Raw genomic sequence first — 15,842 nt, 5'->3', positions numbered from 1 at the left:
AAGTGGTGAGGTCAACCGTGGATAGATTTAGAGTAAAACTTTTGGGGTTATGAGAAAAAACCACAGAGTCAGGTAATGCATTCCAAGCATATATAATTCTGTTACAGAAATCGTGTTTTCTGCAATCTAAACTGGAGCGGTTGACATTGAGTTTAAATCTGTTGGTAGCTCTTGTGATATTGTTATTGAAACTAAAAAAGACATTAACAGGAAGGACATCACAACGGATGATTTTATGAGCTAAACCCAGGTCCTGTCGAAGGCGACGAAGTTCCAAGTTTTCTAGACCCAGTATATCAAGTCTGGTGGAATAAGGTATTTTATTGGTGTATTATTTTAAGGTATTTAAACATTGCTTAGCTCACGTAAGAAGTGGGGGGGGGGGGTGCGACATAGACCCATAAATACCAGCATCCCTGTGTCTACTCCCTCCATGCCTGTCAGATTCCTTGTCTTGATTTCTATTAATTTTTAAAACCTCCTAATTAATAAAACAAAAGGCAAGTGGCAAATGACCGTGTTGGAAAACCAAATGTAAATGCCATCTGCATTTACAAAAATAGCACCAGCCCTTACATAAACTCAATAGGTTTGCCTAAAAATAAAAAAGTCATGTACCTGCAATTTGCCATGGTACTCTTGTTTGAAAATAAGACTACCTGGCCAGATGTAAAGGATGATGGAGCTGACCTTGGAGAAGGAAGGGAAGAACTTACAAAAGAGTTTACACAGTCTTGAGAAACGGGGAAAAAATAACTTCATTCACCTTGATTTTGTTTACACATAATCCTCACGTTACGACTATTCAATTAATAAACTTTCAAAGTTTATTTGGTGAAAAAAATGACTTATTGTTAATCCCTATTCTTATGGCTGTCGTAGCATCCCTGTGTGGTCATGGGATCAAAATTTGTGTATTTAGCAATCAGTATACCTTTACAATGGTTCCAGCATCCCAGGGTCCTGTGATCACCATTTACAGCCTTCCAACAATCCAAAGGTCATAAAATCATGTGCAACTCAAAACCACATCCCTTAGCAATGGAAATTCTGGTCTCAATTGTGCTAGGTTGAGAACTACCAGTTGTATAAGATGGGATGGAGAGAAACTTCACAGGCTTTTAAAATTCTATGTTGTCCTACCTTACACAATTTACACAGTTTGGTCTAGTGATTAAAGCATCAGGATAGAAATCAGAAGACTTGAGAACTCTAGTCCCATTTTAGGCCTGAAAGCAGGCTTGCTGACATCTACTAAGATTCTCAGTTATCCAGGTCATGGTTGTCCCAAAGGTGGTTTTTCAAGAACTTTCTGGTTTTTCTTTGAAGACATTTTACTTCTCATCCAAGAAGCTTCTTCAGCTCTAAAGTTCTTGGTGACTTTAGGCCAGTCACTCTCTCTCAGCCAGGGTTCTTCTTGTGGGGAAAATAGAAGGAGGAAAGGGAAGTATGTATGTTGTCTGCCTTGAGTTATTTATAAAGTAATAAAGGCAAGAGAAAAATGAAATAAATAAATCAGGAGATCTGATTATGCCTATTGTGGTCCCCATTTGGGAAAATGTTTGTCAATATTCTCAAAACATGAAATTTACTCGCAAAGTGAAAAAAAATTACTTGGAAAATATGCAAAATTTTATTGGACATCTACTCATATAGGCTTTGATCAGATTGGGTCATTTTATTGCAGGTGCTTTTATGCCTCTCCAACTAAATACAAGAATTAGTTTATAAGATGATAAAATAATACATAATATCAATATGATATCAATATCATAATATACACACATATAAATTAGTAAATATATCAAATTCAAAAAGCTAACTGTAATAACTGCCATTTATAGATACTGGGCTGAGGGAAAGGATTAAATTCTGCTTGCTTATCCAGGGATAATTCTTATTCACCACAAGCCTGCTGTCAAATGGTGTTTCTCAAGCAAGTTATTACTCAGTCCATCTGTACTGATAACAGCAATATTCTTCATACCTGTCTTTCTGTCTGTTCATTTGAAAACCCTGCCTTTTACTGTTACTTCTGCTTTGTTAACAGCTCTTGGATTATTTTAATTACACATAATCTTTCTTAATCTGAAAGTATCTTTTGAATTCTTTAAATTAACCTTCTTTGTCATTATGCTATTCCTATATGTTAATTCATTTTTTAAAAAAATCAGACCTTTGTTCAGATGTATTTGTTCAGTCCAATTTATCTTAGTTTTACTCTTGCTTTACTTTCCACCTTCAATTTTCAGAATAAAGGTTCATTTTTTAAAATAGAGCTTTCAAAATAACAGGAAGGGAGGGACTTTTTTTTGGTTTACTGGTTACATATCTTTTTTGCTCTAGATGAGATGCTTCATGCGAGTAGTGTTGAGATGAGTTACTGAAGTCGTTCAGCATATATCCTTGTCTCTGATAAGATTATATTCAAATCAACACACATGGAAAGGTGACAGCTCCCCCATCCTTTCCTGCATAGAAAAATGAATGATGTAAGATGGCCCCATCCTCTAATCCATGACCAGGTTGTATGGATGGTAGCTAAAATATTAGATTTAATTCCTATGCTAGATTATATAACTCTTTAGATTGCTAAAATACTTCATATTTTGGCCATCTCTTTAGTATTCTGTTGCTGTAGAGTAGGGGTGTCAAATTCAAGGCCCGCAGGCCAGATCCAGCCCATGGGCTGCTTAGATCTGGTCTGCGGGGCCATCCAGAAAACAGCGGAGGATCAGCCCATGGTGCCTCTGCCAGCAAAAATGGGCTCCTGAGCCCCATTTTCACTGGCAGAGGGTTGCAGGAAGCCGTCGCAGCTGAAAACTGAGTTCAGGAACCCGTTTTTGCTGTCAGAGCGCTTGGGCCACCACAGGCACCCCAGATACAACTGATGTTGAGCTGGCCACGTCTACCCCAGCAACACCCACCAAGGTCAAACACAACCTTGATGCAGCCCTCAATGCAATTGAGTTTGATACCCCTGTTGTAGAGTAAAACTATATTGGTTTGTCTTGGCAGCGATGCTCTTGGAGGTGCCTTAGGAGTTGCCAGCAAAGGTCCTGGGATGTTGTCCTCCTCATTTAAGAGGAGCCCCAGCTTATTCCAGTATGTGGGTCTTTCATATTCTTTCAACAGGTCACCTGTCTCCAGGAAGTCTCTTATTATAAGAAGAATCCCTGATCCTATGCTCCTACCTCTATTGCACAGACTGAGCTGCAAAAGTGGGCTCATACCTTCATTTTGTAAAGTCTCTGCAGACATTTGCTCCTCCTGCCATGGTTCTTAATATGTTTTGTCAATGGCCAACTGTGCCTTGTCATTCAATGGAGCTGCAGAGACTCATTTAGAAGTTGAAAATGCATTTAATGTGTTTATTATAATAAAGTAATGGCTCATGCAGGCATCAAAGCGGCTAAATAAAGGTTGCAATCCCAAGTGGCAGTGGTTATAGATGAATTACTGTAATTATCCTCTGTTAAATCAACTTCCCCAGCTCTGAAACATCTATTTTTCATGTTTTTATGGTATCAGTCTGCTTGCAGCGTCTTGGCAGGTGGCAGTGCCTGGCTGCTGACCTTATTTGAATTCAGAAGCTAAGTAACATCATGCCTGGTTAGAACTTGGATGGGAAATCTCCAGGGAATCCCAGAGCTGAAAGCTACATTTGGAAGTGGAAAAACTTTTAGAAGAAAATAGTGGAAAATCTAAAACCTCTGTGTTGTTACCAAGAAAACTGATTCTATTTAGCTATTTGATTTAGTGTGGAGGTTTCATCTGCTGCTTTGATCAAATGCTTGAGGTACCACCAATGGGCTCCAGATCTTCAAGACACTAAACTAGGTTTCCGTGTTTCCCAGTCAGATGACATCTAGATTATGTTTAACATATTTTTTTCACTACAGTGTAGCAACCTCCTTGTTGAAGGAACCCTGAATGATATACCATAAATACACAAACAAACCAGCAGTCAAGCCCAGTTTAAATAAAACCATCATCAGTAAAAACAGCATTTCTGATAAAAATAATTAAAATAAGGTTCCTTTTAAAAATGTTCTGAAAGACAATCTTAGAGTTCTAATGTCCTACAAATATTTAGTTAAGCAGGCAGTTCTTTAGTATTGGCAAGGAGGCACCAGGTGCAACTCCCCAATTCCTTAGTTAACATGTCCCTGAAACCTGAAACCCTTGCCAGATGTGGGCCTAGCATTTCCGTACACTGTAACTATTCACTAAGTAATGCATTACTATTACTATTAATCTTCTCATCATTTCTATCACCCATCTCATCCCACTTATGACTTTTTGACTGTAACTTATTGCTGTATTCTTATGATTTATATTGATTGTTTCCTAGTATGATTTGATTGCTTTTTTGTACCCTATGACTATCATTGAGTGTTGTACCTTATGGTTCTTGATGAACGTATCTTTTCTTTTTATATATACTGAGATGCACCAAAGACAAATTCCTTGTGTGTCCAATCACACTTGGATAATAAAGAATTCTATTCTATAGTTGATATGCTTCAAGGCTTTATGCATGTTATGCTCTTGGGAGAGCATCACTGTCTATTTTTCATTTTCCTTCACAATCTATAAGAATACATCTAGTATTCTTGCTTCATAGCTTTTCTGTTTTGGTGAAATGTCATTAGACATTTGGATGCCCCAATAGCTATATTTATAGAATATCATTTTGTAGATATGGATTTTAGTGTATTTGATGTATATTCTAAAATTGTAAATTATTTTACATAAGAATCTTCTGGCTATATGTTTTGAAATTCTAAAATGTTTTTCATTTATTGCAAAAGAGGATATATTTTATAGATATTTTCAGTGCATATCGACAAAAATCCCCCATTTTCCCCTGAATAATTCTAGTTTCATTTTCTCCTACAACCCTTTGCCACCCCAAACATTTGCTACTATGGAATCACTGTTGGCTTAAAGAAAGCATTACGTTGTAGCAGTTAAATTGTTTCCAGAAGGAAGCAGGAAGCGGTCATTTTCCATCTCATCTTGGACAGGAAGTGTATTTTTATCTCTATATAGAAGTTTTACCTCTTGACCAGAGTAAGGTATACTGATGGAGTAGTATGTATATCTGTATATAATTGGAACTGTAGTCTAACTTGATTGGAAAAGACAAGCATTCAGTACTCGAGTCTCAAAATACTCACATGGTTATTTTTTTAAAAAGAATAACTACAGATAACTGTTGATTAAATGTTATTAATAATCCCTTGCACCTATTAAATTTATAGGCGCTAATGCATCTTTTTGAAAAAACTTACTGTGCAGTTTATGAATTATTGATATGGCTATTCTTATTTTCCATTCTCTTTCTTTGTCCAAGCTTTGCAAGGAAATATTTTAACACTGTAATTTCTTGATCTGCTGCAATGATGCATTGCCATGCTTATCAGCATTTCATCTCTCTCTCCCTCCCTCTCTCTTTCATCTTATGCACAGATAGGTTTCTCTGCAGAATTTTATTTCAAGGCCACTCTAGCAACCCAATGTTGCTGTTAATTAAAAATGCCAAGGAAGGAAAGATCAACTGACAAACCGATTATTTAGACAGTCTTTTCTTCTCTCTTCTACATGATTCTTATAGTACCTCCTCAGAAAAAGGCTGAGTCATAGGGAAGGTCAGTCTGAGATACAAATCGATGCTGATTGTTTGGACGTGCATTTTAAAGTAGAGGCTCCCATCTCTTTTGGGGGCAGTGGGCGTATTTAGAATTTTGAAAACACAAGGGTGGTTTTGCAAAACGATTTCTGGGTAGATGGTAACCTGTTACAAAGGGCCTTTCCCCTGTATCAGATTATCATAAAATGACCTTGGATGAAAAATATGATACGTGTTGTCCCAAAGCTGATCCATATTTTTCCTCTGCTCACCTGTTCCTGGTTACTGGAGTTCACTGACTCCAAGATAACAAAGCCTGATACACCTTGGAGACTATCCTTATACACTACCCAGTAAAACAAAAGTGCTAATTTATCAGAATGTTTCCTGCCGTTCCTACTATCCTCCTCCCGTTGGCATGCTCTCTGTTATCACTACTTATTTTTGTCGTTTTTCTGAAAGATGCACATATCTCTAAGCAAAATATTAGACTGTTATCTGCCCCTAGTTTTATTTCATAAGAAAGCTAATGGAACCTACTTGAATATTTTTTTAAAGACAGATGGTGCTTGAAGCTGGTATGTTATATTATAGTGTGCCTGGTTTGTTTTTTGTTTTATTAGCAGACTTTTCAAATGTACCAACCCAAATGAAATTGGGAGCATCGAAGAAGATGTCCAGAGAAACATTGGCTCCCTCTAGATCAGGGGTGTCAAACTCAATTTCACTGAGGGCCACATCAGGGTTGTGTTTGACTCAGGGGGTCTAGGGTGGGCGTAGCCAGCTCGACATCACTCATATCGGGGGGCGGGGCTGTGGTGGCCCAAGCTCTCTGCAGCGAAACGAGCTCCCAAGCTCAGTTTTCAGCTGCAAGGGCCTCCTGCAACCCCCTGCCAACAAAAACAAGCCCTGTTTTCACTGGCAGAGGCACCAGGGGCCAGTCCTTTGCTGTTTCCCAGGGCAGCCCCCGGGCCTTGAGTTTGACACCCCTGCTCTAAATGCAACAGTGGTGGTTTCAGATATTTAAAAATGATTTAGCCCAGTGTAGATCGGTAGAAAGGTAGAAAGATGGATAGGTAGAAAGGTAGCTAGGTCTCAGACTCATTGGGGTAGATGGATATTTCTTTAATTTAAGCCTGTAGTGTTGGCCATTAAATCTGGGGCCTTCTGGATAAGAATCTGGTGAACCCAATGGCTGTTTCCCACAGTTCAGTTAAAGCATTCTGCTGTCATCTGCAAGCCAGCATAAAGATAATGGTTACAGTGTTTGCTGTTCTTACTGCCATATTGTATTGTCTCTATTCTGGTTTGCAGCCACAGGACAATATTTTTATTTCTTGTGCAGAGAAGCTGCCACCCACCATTCACCTTCTAATAACACTAACCAGCAGGAAAATAATCTGCCAGTCACAGCAGTAATTATGATTGATACAGTAATGGTTGGGCAGATAGCTTGATTTATGGGCTTAATCACTTGCCTGAATTTGCCTTCCATCTTCCCTGGCCTGAATTAACCCAAATAGCTTACGAGCATAGTTGCGGCATTGCCTCCTTTCTGTTGTTTCATTCTGCAATCCCACCACAACTTTGAACTATGGATAGCATTCATTAGCCAGGCTGCTTTTGAACACAGGTTTAATGTTTTTTTGCAGAAGAGTACTAAACAAGTTTACATTTAGAACTTTTCTGGAGAAGTGCCAAACCTCTGTTAAAAAGCATCAGCTGACAGCTAAGAATGGGGATGGGATTTGTATAAACTGGATCTTTCTCTGTGGTGCTCCACTGAGCAATGTCCCTCATTATCTACCGCTGTTTTGGCTGCTGCTGAATATAGAGATTTAACACTTTTCCAGAATTGCATTAAACCCGTGTAGCGTTAAACATTAGTTTACTGATCTGAAATAATATTAAACTCTTGTTCAAAACCAGTCTGAACAATAACTAACAAGCAATAGCTAACAAATGGATCTCTTTGCTCTATATCCATGATGGTGAACCTATGGCACATGTGCCAGAGGTGGCGTGCAATGCACACCTCCCACCTGCCAGCTGGTCTTTGGGTCTCTGCCGTGCATGTGCGGGAGGCAGGGTGCATGCACAGGTGGGCGCGTGTGGGTGGGGTGCATGCATGGTGACCCAGCATGCAGGAGGCCATGTGCACATGCATGGGGGGCAGAGCACATGCGGGGGGCACGCATGCATGCAGGGCATATGTGCAGGGGCTGCACATGCATTGCATTTTGGGGGTTTGGGCATGCATGTGTGCATTCGGACATGCACACTTTGGGCATTTGGTCCAGAAAAGGTTAGCCATCACTGTTCTAAATGGTTTAAGCTCCATATGGGAGCTTAAGTAGGAGCTTACACCATATAAAGCAAGAGAGACCCATCTTTTTCCTATTTCATCTGATACTTACCCTAATATTCCTACTGTCAGTTCTTACTTAAGTTAATCCAGGTCCATTTCAATGATTGGTTCAGAGATCTCATTGAACTTGAGGAGTCTCCCGAGGAAGTGACATGAGGTCTGCTGGCTTCTCATCCCTCTTAAAGAGTGTTGCTGTATATTGGGTAATTTAAATGCCCTAATTTTGTCTTCTTCCTCTAATTTTTTTACGAATTCTAGTTGGTCTTCCTGTATAGTTGGAAAATGTTCAACATCATTTGAATTGCTTTAGCTAATTCCTGTACTTGGTGGAAGCCTTAATGCATGCCTGCATTAAATAAAAAAATCAGTGTTCAAGGACTTTGTATGACATGCTTGGGCGTCACTATGGTCCAGCGTTTGTTCTTTTGTTCTTTTGCTTCAAGTTCCCCCCTCCATTCTATCCTAGGAGGAAATGCCATGGCTCCCTTCCTGTCCTCAGGGAACCTAGACCTGTCCTCAGGGAACCTAGACCTTCCTCTCAAGAAGCACCTCTGTGACTCAGCAGAATTCTGCTTGCACAGCAAAGGCTGCTTCATTTACATCAGTTGCTGCCAAATGGACCAGGCTCTGGCTTGGGGACAGAGCTCTCTCTGCTGGCAATTCTGCCAGCAGGTGCAAAAACACTCTCGTCCCAGCCAGCTTTTTCACACTTGCTTATCTAGCATAGCAAGAAAGAAGTAGGGCATGTTGGACACTCATAGTGTCTCCTTCACCTCTCCTGAAAAAGGCAAGTGATGACCTCTGCCAATGATCCCTTTGCCGTGAGCCTGGCATGGTGCTGGAAGGCGATGCAGTTGACCAGAGGTACCTGTTTTTTTCAGCCTTTGCTTTTGTGTGGATGGATGTTCTGGAAGAGTGATTAAAGGACTCCAATTATACCCCAGGTCTGGTTCCTTTTTCTCTCTTTATTTTTAATCTCTTGCCTTTTGGGTTGTCCTTTTGAGGAGAACTGAAATGACCCTGGGGTTTGAAGCATCTATAAACATATTGGTGAATAAGTGCATTGTCTGAATGACATCCTGGACTTAAGCCTTAATATAATTTAATTGTTTGGACATAAGTTATATAATGTTGAAATTATACTGGATTTTACTTATGTTTAGAGTATGGCATGATATTTGAACCCAGTGAGTTGGGTCCCTAGTAAGCAGAATTGGTACCAGGCAGATACAACATTGCTAAGTGTGAGTAACAATAGAAGGTCTCGTACTTTTCTTGGGATTGAAATATCTAGAAATGGAGGCCCCTAAAATTTAGAGAACAAGTGAAATCGGAAACAGCTTTAAACAGTTTCTACCATGTTGACTGATGTGCTTGTAGGCATCAGTAGTTGTAGTTTGACTCTGGCTACTGGACAGAAATCAGGAAGATGAATGCAGCCTATTTTAGCCTTTTCCTACAGCACGGGTGTCAAACTCGCGGCGTCACGTTGCCACCACATGCTGTTTTGTTACATTTTTTCCCATTTGTGGAGCTGTGATGGGCGTGGCCTGCATGTGATGCATCCGGCCCACAGACCACAAATTTTACACCCCTGTTCTACAATATATACACTCTATATAGCCAAGGAAGAAATTGAGAGATGTTACTGTTTACATTTTATTATTGCTTATTGTTAAAGTATATCCTGGGGCTGGTTAACTTAATAATTATAAGCTTTCAAATGTTGGTAAGAAATAGATGGCTATATCCCGATAGTGGGTTTCAAATTTTTTTACTACCGGTTCTGTGGGTGTGGCTTGGTGGCCGTGGCATGGCTTGATGGGTATGGCTTGATGGGCGTGGCAGGGGAAGGATACTGTAAAATCCCCATTCCCTCCCCACTCCAGAGGAAGGATACTATAAAATCTCCTTTCCCACCCCACTCCAGGGGAAGGATACTGCAAAATCACCATTTCCTCCCGATCAGCTGGGACTCGGCAGGGAGAGAATAGATGGGGGCAGGGCCAGTCACAGTTTTTACTACTGGTTCTCCAGTAGTAAAATTTCCACTACCGGTTCTCCAGCACTAGTCAGAACCTGCTGAAACCCACCTCTGCTATATCCAGAGGGGGTGGGGAGAAGACTTGCTTATTCTGAGGAAGCTACGCTGTCTGCATCTTTCCTCATAAAAGCATTTAAGAACAGCATTGCATAGTAATAGGAGGCTGTTTCTCCTACAAAAGAGAGGGTAGGATTCAGCCAGAAATCCTGAAATGTTGGAGTGGAGGAGTAGAAGTGGAGCTTTTGTAAACTTACACAACAGTGCTTTGATTTTCCCTTGCCTTCTCTTAGTTACACAAAACTCTGTGCATCAGCAAGAAATCTCCCAGAAAGGATTTTTCAAAGCTATAAATGGAACTGTTTGCATCAGTGAAAATCCAGTGTCTGAAATGCAAGTTGATAAACATCCATCATAATTTAAGTTTGAAACAAAGAAATATATTAACTTTCCAGTTTTATAACATCTGGCAGCAATTAGAAACCGTGGCTCTTCAAAAAGTATTGGAAGTAGTAACTAGGGGAAGAATTTCATTTCCTCAGAAACAAATATAAGGGGGGAATATTGAGTAAATGTTGAGAATGGGCTACTGTTATCTATGCAGCAAAAGGGTAAATGCAGTCAATGGCTTCATACTTAGCTTTCTGGAAAGGTCACTCCATACTTCACGCCTGGGAGGAAGAAAAAAACAATTGCAACATTATACTCTTAGATTAATCAGGAGTTGCAATTGATTGGAAGCCTGTGTTTAAAAGTACACCGGGTACTGGGAAGGCAAAAAGTTCTTTGTTGTTGTTGTACCATTAATCCTATTGTACAGCCTGGTGGTTTTCCTACTTTCTAAAGTTGAAATCACTGGCAGTTGCTGTTACGGTTCTTTGATTCTTAACCTGCTACTCCTTCACTCACCGATGTACCCCAGTCTACCAACATGGAATGGATGTTCGTTTGCTGAAAGTCATCTAAGTTGCCAGATATTATTATTATTATTATTATTTATTATATTTGTATACCGCCCATCTCCCGAAGGACTCAGGGCGGTTCACAGCCAATAAAACAACAGAAAACATATAATACATATAAAACAGCAAAAAGAATAGACAATTAAATTCAGTTGATGCCTTAAAACTTTTAAATACAAATTTAAAACCCATTTAAACCCCTGATTTAAAAACCCCAATTTAAAACTACGTTCAAGCTAGTCCTGCTCTTCGAAACAGCAACGTCTTCAGCTTGCGGCGGAAGGACCTGAGATCGGGGAGTTGACGAAGCCCCAGAGGGAGCTCATTCCAGAGGGTAGGGGCCCCCCACAGAGAAGGCCCTCCCCCTGGAGGTCGCCAGCCGACATTGTTTAGCTGACGGTATCCGGAGGAGGCCCTCCATATAACAGTGGTTTGGGTTGCAGATATGGCTACCACTTCTGTCTTCAGTAGAATTGAGCCTATATTGCTCCGTGTTAAATTCCCTTCTCTGTTCTTCCATTCTTAAATCTCTCAAATGCAGAGGCTGTTCAGTGGGGGGGAAAAACATCAAACTCTTACATCTGGTTATCTTTTTCTTTAAGAGGGAGAATAAATGTCCATATTTACCTTCTCCTTGCAGAGGAAAATCCTACAGTGTTAACATCCGTGCACTCATGTCCCATCTGCTTCGGCCTGCGGGGAATCAGGCCTGTCCAGGGAGGGGAAAAGGAAGAAGCCTGTTTTTAGGAAAATGAAGCAGGGTCTTTAATGAGACCCAGTAGTGCTAACATGTGGGCGATGCCCTTTGCTAGGCAAATAGTTCCCATGAATTCCACCCTTGGTAAGCAGTCCCAACCTCATAACGAAGGCAGAAGGCGGCATTGTTTAACCCCCAACACCTGGAGATCGAGAGGCTTCCACGAGGCCACTGAGATGGTCCTAGTCCTTGGTACAGCATATCACGGGCACAGAGTGGGCTGGGCTTGCTGACGGAGCAGTTCCTCTGTCTATCAGGTTCATTTAACTGTTTGTCACAAAGACAAAGGGCGAGACTTTAGCTGTCGCTGGCTTCATGATCCCCTCCGAGCAGCAGATGGTGGCTGCAAGTAAATCAAGGGGGGGGGATGGGGGGGTGGAGGAAGGGTAGCATACAGTATATGCATACTGTGGGTCTATTTGTGGTGGAGGGTACTTCTCTGTGTATGCCGGCACTGGCTTTTGGGGTTTTTTTCCCCCTTTAATTTATTATTTTGGTTGCCTTCAATGACTATCTGGTGTTAGTCATTGTATCAGTAAGTTGCTTTTAGAGAAGCAGATTTGGTTTAGCACTAATTTTACTGCATAATTTTACCATGGGACACCCATCTGCAAGGGGGGGGAGGGGTGGTCTCCTCAGAGTCCTTGTTGAAAGGAATTGGAGTTTTGCAGCCTGTGGAAGAAGTTCTCTTTGACTGTAGAAAAGATCATGCCCCCCCCCCCACCTACCCACCCCAATGAAGTATAATTCAGTCATTCAAATAAGTTTGCTCTTTGGCTCTCAGAATCTGTTATCCAAGGGTTCATCTAGTCTTAAAACAGGTTGGTTTTTTTCAAACTCTGCTGTAGTCTGTTTTTCCCTGTTGTCTATGTTGAGGGAGTGTATGGCTTTGATTAAGCAAACTTTAGTGCTTATAAAGGTGTGGATTAACTAGACAGCATTGTGATGGTGCAGCTGGACTGCTTCGTAGCTAGTAATATTGTAACAACTACCTTTTGAGCACTTTTAGTGCTCTGTCCTGATTATTACCTGGATACATTGCCTGAACTGTAATGTTTTATTAGGAAGTCTTCACTATCAGCCTGTATGTTGGACTTGTTGCTGTCATTCTCATATATGGAGCTTGTAGAGGGAGATAAAATTGAGAATGATATTGTCTCAAATTATATAAAAGATAGTACCAAGTTAGAGGAAGCATGGCTGATGGCTACCAGATTATACTACAGCTAGTCCTTAATTTACAACAATCTTTTAGTGATTGTTCAAAGTTACAGTAACATTGAAAAAAAAGATCACGATCAAAGTTCAGACATTTGGCAACTGTTTGACGGTTGCAGAGTCCCAACATCATGTGATCGCCTGACAAGCATAGTCAATGGGAAAGTCAAGTTCACTTAATAACCATATTACTAAGTTAACAAGTGCAGTGATTCACTTAACAACTGTGGCAAGACAGGTCATCAAAACTCAAGATATTCTTCTTCCTGAATCTATCCTGAGGAACTATTGTTGGCAATAGTGAAGAGTAGAGCTTCTGCAGCTGTTAGGTATAAATTGGGTTGACAAAATCAGAAATGAGGTAATAAGCCGCCTGGGAAAGCCAAGGGAAATCATCAAAACCATAAAAAAGTGAAAGTTAGAATATTTTGGACATGTGATGCAACACCTGGAAAAATATGGCATACTTCACTTAATCTTCCAAGGAAAGATTGAAGGCAAATGAGGTCCAGGCAGAAAAAGAACATCATGGCTTCAAAACCTAAAGGACTGGTTTGGACAAAACTCAGCAGCACTTTTTCATGCGACTGTTGATAAAAATAGGATCGCCAACATGATCGCCAATGTCCGATGATGGCTATGGCACAAGAAGAAGAGCTTCTGCATTGGAAAACAATGTAAATTGTTGTTTCCATGTCCCTTCTATGTCCCTTTCTGAATAGCCTAGAAAGCTCTGCCTTGTCCCTTTAGAAGTGGAATGCTGGATTAGATGATAATGAATCTCAGCTCCCAATACAGTCTCTTTTCTTTTCTTTTCTTTTTTTAAAAAACCTCTTCAGGGTATATTGATTACACTTGTTTGGTCATTTGTATCAGGTTTTATTGAACCGTAAAAAAAAAAAAGTGGGGAGGATACTCATGCAGGAGAGGGAAGGAGGGAGGTGAGTCCCATATTATGTAGATGAATTAGATAATGTTTGCAAATTGTGTTGAACATGGCAAGAATGAGATAAAAGCTAGGCCTTATTATGCAAATTGCTAGCGGCTTTTGGTAGCTGGCAAGAAGCCAGCAGGGCTTTTCTCATTTTCCCATCTTGCTGCTTCTCCTTGATGAGAAAGATCCTTCCGTTTCAGAGAGAAAGAGATTCTGTCCACCCCTCAAGGCTTCCTTCACTGCATCACTACCCCAAATCATAGCCTCCCTTTGCAGGCTATTTCTGTGGTGGTATAACATTGCTGCTGTCTGTGCTTTGGAAAAAGTAGGAAAGTGAGAATTAAGACCTGCTAAATCATCTTTCAAAGCTGGTGTGAATTTGGGCTGCTGCAAGGGTTGGGGAATTCGTTGAGAGAGGTGTTTATAATGAATCCACCACAAGCTCAGGAGGTGAATGTTTGCTAGAGGTTAAATTCATCTAAAAATGATTGCTATGTAGCTTTGGGTGGATTGGTTGATTGATTTTTCAAAAGGCAAATCTTTTGTCTCTTTCTGGTCTCCTCTTGCCATGTTCTACTGGAACGCAGATTCCATTGTTGGAAGAAATATCCATCTGGTTCAGTTCCACGTAGGGAGAAAGACACTGGAAACATGGAGGCTGATTGGAAAGATGGTTTTATCGATGAACAGGGCCACATGGGTTTGAGGTTCTGGGCAGCTGACCACATGGAGTGGAGAGTGAGGGTTATTTATACCCTCTCTTGGGCCTTGCCCTTGAGCTTCCTGTTCCTGTACAAGAAATGTATTCTATTGGTTGCTGTCAGACTCCCATCCTAGGAGTTTGTCTGAGATACGTTTGGTTGGAGTGTGCTGATGCAATGAAGGGGTTTGTTGTGCTATTCCTATTGTGGCTGAAGGCTAGCCCTACCTTTGTTCAGAGCCAGATCTTGCTGAAGGCAGTAATGGATTACCAAATCTGCATTTTTAAAGCTGCTCCAGCTCAGTATCTCCCTTGGGGGCGGAGTGGGGGAGGCAGGAAGCTGAGGCTCTGAGTTTCTGTCTCCCTTAATATTTTTATTTCTCTTTTAGGGGAAATATAATATTCTGTCTTTTTAATATTTCCCAAAATATCTCATTCTTCTAGGAGATGGCTAACTTCCCTCACCATTTTTCCAAGCAGCCTTAATGGATCGTATATAATTATTTTTTGTTATTTGGTATGGATCTGCTATAGCATCAAAGACTTATGTCTGGAACAGTCATTCTTTGTGCAAACAGGAAATATGTGAATATATAAAATAGCAACTGAAAAGTACTATGTAGCGCACTGAATTCTTATTTCCAAGCTTTACTGTTCAGCCATAGGGACTAGAATAGGGGTCTCCAACCTTGGCAACTTTAAGACTTTAAAGATTTTAAAAACTTTAAGACTTGTGGACTTCAACTCCCAGAATTCAGCAAAGCTGGCTGAGGGATTCTGGGGGTTGAAGTCCACAAGTCTTAAAGTTGCTAAGGTTGGAGACCCCTGGGCTAGAACACAGGTCTGTAAAATTGATTGCTTTCTCAAACATCTTGGGATTTACTTTAGGCTGTGATGAGCAATCAGGGATTGATTCTCATTAAACATAGGAAGGATTGGAAGTACTCCATGGGTATGGGGCTTTTTTTCTGGAAACATATGAAATTTGGGAAGATGCTGAGAATAAGAAAATGATTTTTAAAGGTCAAATTGAATAGAGTGAGGTCTACATTCAGAGAAGGATGGGGTTATGATATGATTATTTTTTTTTAAATGAGTGTAAAATTCAAGTACTGCACCTCCACCTTTATTCTTGGCATCATAAAGAATGCTGTTGGCTTATCTGTTTATCCCAGTAGTTTGGATATTTTTCAGTTACAGTTGGTAATGGTTGAATACTTGTGTTGA

The 15,842-nt window shown here is 40.5% G+C and overlaps 1 protein-coding gene and 1 long non-coding RNA gene across 7 annotated transcripts in view; one reads left to right on the top strand and one right to left on the bottom strand.

The window, feature by feature from the left end:
* The window catches only part of EFR3B (EFR3 homolog B), a 140,296-nt gene that overhangs the window by 49,965 nt on the left and 74,489 nt on the right, over nt 1–15,842 (top strand). The window lies entirely within an intron of this gene.
* LOC131188998 (uncharacterized) lies at nt 10,869–12,067 on the bottom strand. Its single transcript, XR_009152879.1, has 3 exons — nt 11,863–12,067; nt 11,634–11,715; nt 10,869–11,550 (listed from the first exon to the last, which is right to left on the bottom strand). It is a non-coding gene; the product is annotated as an uncharacterized LOC131188998 (long non-coding RNA).

The sequence above is a fragment of the Ahaetulla prasina genome, chromosome 1, assembly GCF_028640845.1.
Source record: "Ahaetulla prasina isolate Xishuangbanna chromosome 1, ASM2864084v1, whole genome shotgun sequence".
Lineage (NCBI taxonomy): Eukaryota > Metazoa > Chordata > Lepidosauria > Squamata > Colubridae > Ahaetulla > Ahaetulla prasina.
The sequence above is the reverse complement of the archived record's forward strand: the minus strand, read 5'-3'. Positions and strand labels throughout refer to the sequence as shown.